The sequence below is a fragment of the Helianthus annuus genome, chromosome 16 (assembly GCF_002127325.2).
Source record: "Helianthus annuus cultivar XRQ/B chromosome 16, HanXRQr2.0-SUNRISE, whole genome shotgun sequence".
Classification (NCBI taxonomy): domain Eukaryota; kingdom Viridiplantae; phylum Streptophyta; class Magnoliopsida; order Asterales; family Asteraceae; genus Helianthus; species Helianthus annuus.
Window position 1 is genome coordinate 147,874,384 of NC_035448.2, and position 7,320 is coordinate 147,881,703.

The following is a 7,320-nucleotide window of genomic DNA, read 5'->3' on the forward strand; positions in this document are numbered from 1 at the left end:
AAGGATAACAACACGAGATAAGCCAGAAAGATTAAAATTATATTATTAACAAAAGGATCTTAAACCCTTTCAAAAAGTTGTCAAAATTGCCAACCCACATTTCTACCAGCAAAACGTGGCCCGTCCACATGGGTTGGCAAAGGGTGTCAATTGTCTATGCGGTCTTAGCAGGTGCAGGAAATTAAAGGCGGCAGGATCACAAAGACTTCATCCCCCAAACAGAGGATCCCTCCACCTTTTGTAATCCTATCTATTGTCCAAAGGATCCATGATCCTTAACCCTAAAAACTATTGTTCAAGTTACAAACCATAATTGTTTCAAACATCAACAACCACAAACAAACCACTACCAAACTCAAAAAATTGGGCTCCGGCCTAGTCTCGAAATATCCATCATCGCCCAATCCAGCAGCTCACACCTTTGCTGCTCCATCACCACCAGCTTCTCCACCCTGATCCCTGTCAGCATCACCGCCCTCCAGCATTGGGATCTCCTCAGCTTCGTCCTCATCCTCCAGCTCCGCCAATCTTGCCTTCCAACCCTCCACGTCCAATGAGCTTTTGTCAAAGGCAGGATCCTGAGCCTCCGCAGCCATTTGTAGTTGTATCTTGTACATGGCAGTTGCGGCAGAGACCTTGGCATCCTGGATGATCTCCTGCTTCTCGCCATCCATGTCAAGCAGCCTTTGAGCAGCCTCATCCTTTGTAGCCCGGAGTTCCTTCTCAAGATCGGCTATCTTGAGATCCTTTAACACGCCCATTTGTTGGAGGTCGGCGATTTGGCTTTCTTGATCCTCGACATGGCCAAGGTAGGTCTCAATCTCAGCAAGTTTCTGCAAAAGAGAAAAAAGGTAAGTTCAGGATCAGGTGATCCTCAAAGAAGCAGGATATACAGGCAGAATACACAAGCAGGATATTCGAGAAGGATAACCAACAGGGGCAATGATCCTTACCTCATTGACATAGTCGAGGAACTGTTGGCGGATCAGGGGAAATCCTTGGAGATCCTCAGAAGTCTTTCTCTTCTTCCCCTTACCCCTAACAGGTGCCTTAGGGGCCGAAGCAGAGGGACTGGCAACAGAAGTCTTCTTTCTTGAAGACTTGACATTGGCAAGTTCATCAATCCCGAACTTGGAGGCAGACTTGGCAGACTTAGCAGGTTTCCCAGCGCCTACACAATCAAAACAAGATAAGTTCCCTTACTAGCTAAACAGTCTTACATATAACTTACTTTTTAATAAGGATACTTACTTGACATAGTGGCAGATGCGGAGGATACTTCTTGTGAATCTTGGATGTTGACTTGAAAACTTCTTGTCTCAGGATCAAGCTTTTTGAAAGCTAAAACTCTCTCTCTTGCAGCAGGAGTTAACTTGAGATGAGCAATGGAGATAGCTGCACAATAAACAAAAAACAAAGAGAGACATTAGTGATCCTCATCATAAGAGACAAGTCTGATGGTGATCCTTCTAGGATCCTCTATCCTACCATGGGTGGCCCACTCCTTGGGCAGATCCTTCCCATTAGGGAGGGTATCCCTCCTCACAAAGAAGAAACGACGCTTCCAGTTTGTATCATTTTTGGTAACTTTTAAAACAGGGTGATCCTCCCCGGCCTTCCGTTTCAGCAAGTATCGATGAGAACCAAACGTGGTAAGATCATAAAGCTCGGCCAGCTCTGCCATCCCTAAATCAATCCCCTCCTGCTCGATGATCCTCTCGAAGGTATACAAGACCCTCCAGATCATCGGCATAGCTTGGATATAAGATATGCCGGTCAAAGAAAAGAAAGATTGGGTGAAGGCCGGAAAAGGATACGAATATCCTATGGTAAACGGAGTTGCAGGAAAGGCCACCCAGGCGTCTGAAACAAAGTCACTCAAAGCAGTTGATGTGAAGGATTTGAAAACAGCATCCGCCGGAAAACAATGACGAATCCTATCTACATGAGCATCGGTAAAGCAGCATCTCTCCGTAGGAGAGTCCTTAATGATCCCTTGGCTTTTCAGGGGACTGCTCTTCTTGTGATCCTTATGGGGAGAATTTCGGAGCAACATATTCGTGGCAGAACAAAAACAGAGCAAGAGCAGAAAAACAGAGCAGCAAAAGGAAGAAAGAAAGGAAGAGAATAGCTGATCAATCTTCGGTGGAGATTATAAAGGGAATATATCCTGAATTTAAATGCAAATCGATCCTTACCCTATCTCCTATTTATAATCATGATTTGCAGGGATGTCACTTCAGTGACATAGTGATCGCAACGGCTAGTCCGGTTATAACGGCTAGTTATCCGAGTTGTCCGTTGAAGATAAGATCAGAACAAAATATAACTCCTTTATTTATAAAATCACTCCTTATATTTTAGGGGCAATTGTTAGGGCTGGATTTTTACAATACATGATCCACACGTGTGATCCTAACCAGTGATCCTTGTTTCTTTGGCAGATAGTGATCCTCAGCAGAGTTCCAGGATCAGGATCACGGACCATCATAGGATCCTCATGCTAACAGTTGCTTTCGTTGAATTAATGTTGTTTTGCAGGACATCTAGCAGGATCCGCTCTTAAGCATCACAATTAAAGGACACGTCTTTACAACTATAGCATGTGCTTAATCGGAGATGGACGTTGTGAAGGATATGGAAACTTGGCATGATTTAAGGGCGATAATTTAGGCTAGATTTACTTTTATTTCTAAAGGGGTAATGAGCTGATTATTAGTCTTTTTACCTAAAATAGGTCACCTACACTTGTATATATAACACTCTTCCTCATTCGGAAGAACACACAACACAATTCTCACACGCTTAGACACTCGAAACTATAGTGATCCTTGTACTCAGCTCATTATCATCCAAAGTTGTAACCATATTTTGATACATTGAAGTTTGGTGATCGGTAGTTGCCATCACCCGAGGTTTTTTACGCCGGAGATCATACATTGATCAAGGGCTTTTTCCTCGTATAAATCATTGTGTCTTTGCATATTTCATACTGAAGTGATCCTTTACTTTTTCAATAAACCAAGCATCATTCCCCATTTACTTAGAGTTTGGTTGCATTATCCTTGTGTGATTTTTGACCAAAACAGTTTGGCGCCCACTGTGGGGCAATTGGTGCTTCATTCATAAGAAAACTTTCTGTTCGAAATCATTTCAAAGAATTACATGGCTTCATCATTGAAAAACATGTCCACGGTGATGTCTGCAGTCACCTCGTCTCAGAACACTCTGCCTCCTCCACCGGCAGGATCCCAGAAGAATGCTGAGAAGAGACAAACTCCTACTAACTCTAAACCTCCATCTTCTTCTGCTATGAATTCTTATATTCCCAGTACTAGTGATGTATTTACTTTGATTTTGCAGATGAAGGATCATCCCCCAAACAGAGGATCCCTCCACCTTTTGTAATCCTATCTATTGTCCAAAGGATCCATGATCCTTAACCCTAAAAACTATTGTTCAAGTTACAAACCATAATTGTTTCAAACATCAACAACCACAAACAAACCACTACCAAACTCAAAAAATTGGGCTCCGGCCTAGTCTCGAAATATCCATCATCGCCCAATCCAGCAGCTCACACCTTTGCTGCTCCATCACCACCAGCTTCTCCACCCTGATCCCTGTCAGCATCACCGCCCTCCAGCATTGGGATCTCCTCAGCTTCGTCCTCATCCTCCAGCTCCGCCAATCTTGCCTTCCAACCCTCCACGTCCAATGAGCTTTTGTCAAAGGCAGGATCCTGAGCCTCCGCAGCCATTTGTAGTTGTATCTTGTACATGGCAGTTGCGGCAGAGACCTTGGCATCCTGGATGATCTCCTGCTTCTCGCCATCCATGTCAAGCAGCCTTTGAGCAGCCTCATCCTTTGTAGCCCGGAGTTCCTTCTCAAGATCGGCTATCTTGAGATCCTTTAACACGCCCATTTGTTGGAGGTCGGCGATTTGGCTTTCTTGATCCTCGACATGGCCAAGGTAGGTCTCAATCTCAGCAAGTTTCTGCAAAAGAGAAAAAAGGTAAGTTCAGGATCAGGTGATCCTCAAAGAAGCAGGATATACAGGCAGAATACACAAGCAGGATATTCGAGAAGGATAACCAACAGGGGCAATGATCCTTACCTCATTGACATAGTCGAGGAACTGTTGGCGGATCAGGGGAAATCCTTGGAGATCCTCAGAAGTCTTTCTCTTCTTCCCCTTACCCCTAACAGGTGCCTTAGGGGCCGAAGCAGAGGGACTGGCAACAGAAGTCTTCTTTCTTGAAGACTTGACATTGGCAAGTTCATCAATCCCGAACTTGGAGGCAGACTTGGCAGACTTAGCAGGTTTCCCAGCGCCTACACAATCAAAACAAGATAAGTTCCCTTACTAGCTAAACAGTCTTACATATAACTTACTTTTTAATAAGGATACTTACTTGACATAGTGGCAGATGCGGAGGATGCTTCTTGTGAATCTTGGATGTTGACTTGAAAACTTCTGGTCTCAGGATCAAGCTTTTTGAAAGCTAAAACTCTCTCTCTTGCAGCAGGAGTTAACTTGAGATGAGCAATGGAGATAGCTGCACAATAAAGAAAAAACAAAGAGAGACATTAGTGATCCTCATCATAAGAGACAAGTCTGATGGTGATCCTTCTAGGATCCTCTATCCTACCATGGGTGGCCCACTCCTTGGGCAGATCCTTCCCATTAGGGAGGGTATCCCTCCTCACAAAGAAGAAACGACGCTTCCAGTTTGTATCATTTTTGGTAACTTTTAAAACAGGGTGATCCTCCCCGGCCTTCCGTTTCAGCAAGTATCGATGAGAACCAAACGTGGTAAGATCATAAAGCTCGGCCAGCTCTGCCATCCCTAAATCAATCCCCTCCTGCTCGATGATCCTCTCGAAGGTATACAAGACCCTCCAGATCATCGGCATAGCTTGGATATAAGATATGCCGGTCAAAGAAAAGAAAGATTGGGTGAAGGCCGGAAAAGGATACGAATATCCTATGGTAAACGGAGTTGCAGGAAAGGCCACCCAGGCGTCTGAAACAAAGTCACTCAAAGCAGTTGATGTGAAGGATTTGAAAACAGCATCCGCCGGAAAACAATGACGAATCCTATCTACATGAGCATCGGTAAAGCAGCATCTCTCCGTAGGAGAGTCCTTAATGATCCCTTGGCTTTTCAGGGGACTGCTCTTCTTGTGATCCTTATGGGGAGAATTTCGGAGCAACATATTCGTGGCAGAACAAAAACAGAGCAAGAGCAGAAAAACAGAGCAGCAAAAGGAAGAAAGAAAGGAAGAGAATACCTGATTAATCTTCGGTGGAGATTATAAAGGGAGTATATCCTGAATTTAAATGCAAATCGATCCTTACCCTATCTCCTATTTATAATCATGATTTGCAGGGATGTCACTTCAGTGACGTAGTGATCGCAACGGCTAGTCCGGTTATAACGGCTAGTTATCCGAGTTGTCCGTTGAAGATAAGATCAGAACAAAATATAACTCCTTTATTTATAAAATCACTCCTTATATTTTAGGGGCAATTGTTAGGGCTGGATTTTTACAATACATGATCCACACGTGTGATCCTAACCAGTGATCCTTGTTTCTTTGGCAGATAGTGATCCTCAGCAGAGTTCCAGGATCAGGATCACGGACCATCATAGGATCCTCATGCTAACAGTTGCTTTCGTTGAATTAATGTTGTTTTGCAGGACATCTAGCAGGATCCGCTCTTAAGCATCACAATTAAAGGACACGTCTTTACAACTATAGCATGTGCTTAATCGGAGATGGACGTTGTGAAGGATATGGAAACTTGGCATGATTTAAGGGCGATAATTTAGGCTAGATTTACTTTTATTTCTAAAGGGGTAATGAGCTGATTATTAGTCTTTTTACCTAAAATAGGTCACCTACACTTGTATATATAACACTCTTCCTCATTCGGAAGAACACACAACACAATTCTCACACGCTTAGACACTCGAAACTATAGTGATCCTTGTACTCAGCTCATTATCATCCAAAGTTGTAACCATATTTTGATACATTGAAGTTTGGTGATCGGTAGTTGCCATCACCCGAGGTTTTTTACGCCGGAGATCATACATTGATCAAGGGCTTTTTCCTCGTATAAATCATTGTGTCTTTGCATATTTCATACTGAAGTGATCCTTTACTTTTTCAATAAACCAAACATCATTCCCCATTTACTTAGAGTTTGGTTGCATTATCCTTGTGTGATTTTTGACCAAAACAGTGAACATGATGTTCAAAGATCAGATTGGACAAACTATGGAAGTATACATAGACGATATGGTAGTAAAATCCAAGAAAGCTGAGGATCACCTAAGGGACTTGGAGGAAGCATTTGATATCCTTGATAGTTATAACATGAAGCTTAATCCTTCAAAATGTCACTTTGGTGTTAAAGCAGGTAAATTCTTAGGATATATGGTAACCCAGAGGGGCATTGAAGCAAGCCCGGAACAAATCAAAGCATTGGTGAATATCAAATCCCCTGCCAACGCTAAGGATGTGCAAAGGCTAACAGGCAGGATAGCAGCTTTAAACAGATTTATATCCAAATCCTCAGAAAAGTGTAAAGAATTCTATGATATCCTAAGAAAGAACAAGAAATTCGAGTGGACTGAAAAGCATGAGAGTGCTTTACAAGCCCTCAAAGAATACCTATCCTCAGCTCCAGCGTTGATGAAACCAGAAAAATGAGATGTGTTATCCTTATATCTTGCGGTATCCTCAAAAGCAGTAAGTGTAGTCCTTGTTAAGGATCATGAAGGTACACAATATCCTGTCTATTATGTAAGTAAGAGTTTACTTGATGCTGAATCCAGGTATTCACACCTTGAAAAACTTATTCTTGCACTAATTATGGCATCTACTAAACTAAGACATTATTTTGAAACCCATGTTATCGTTTTTAGAACTAATTTTCCAATTAACAATGCCCTCAGGAAACCAGAGATGTCCGGAAGGATGGCTAAGTGGGCAGTAAAGCTTAGTGCCCATGATATAAGATATGAACCTAGAACAGCCATCAAATCTCAAGCATTAGCAGACTTTGTGGCTGATTTCAGTAGTGATTTACAAAAGGAAGCCGAATTGGAAGTCCAGCAGCTGGATGAGACCAAGGATCCTTGGATACTACATACTGATGGATCCTCAAATGTTAAAGGCACTGGGCTTTGTATACTACTTAAATCGCCACAGGGGGACATAATACCCCACTCCATAGCTTGTGAATTTAAGCCACTAACAATGAGGCTGAATATGAAGCCTTGATTGCTGGTTTGCAAATTGCTAAGC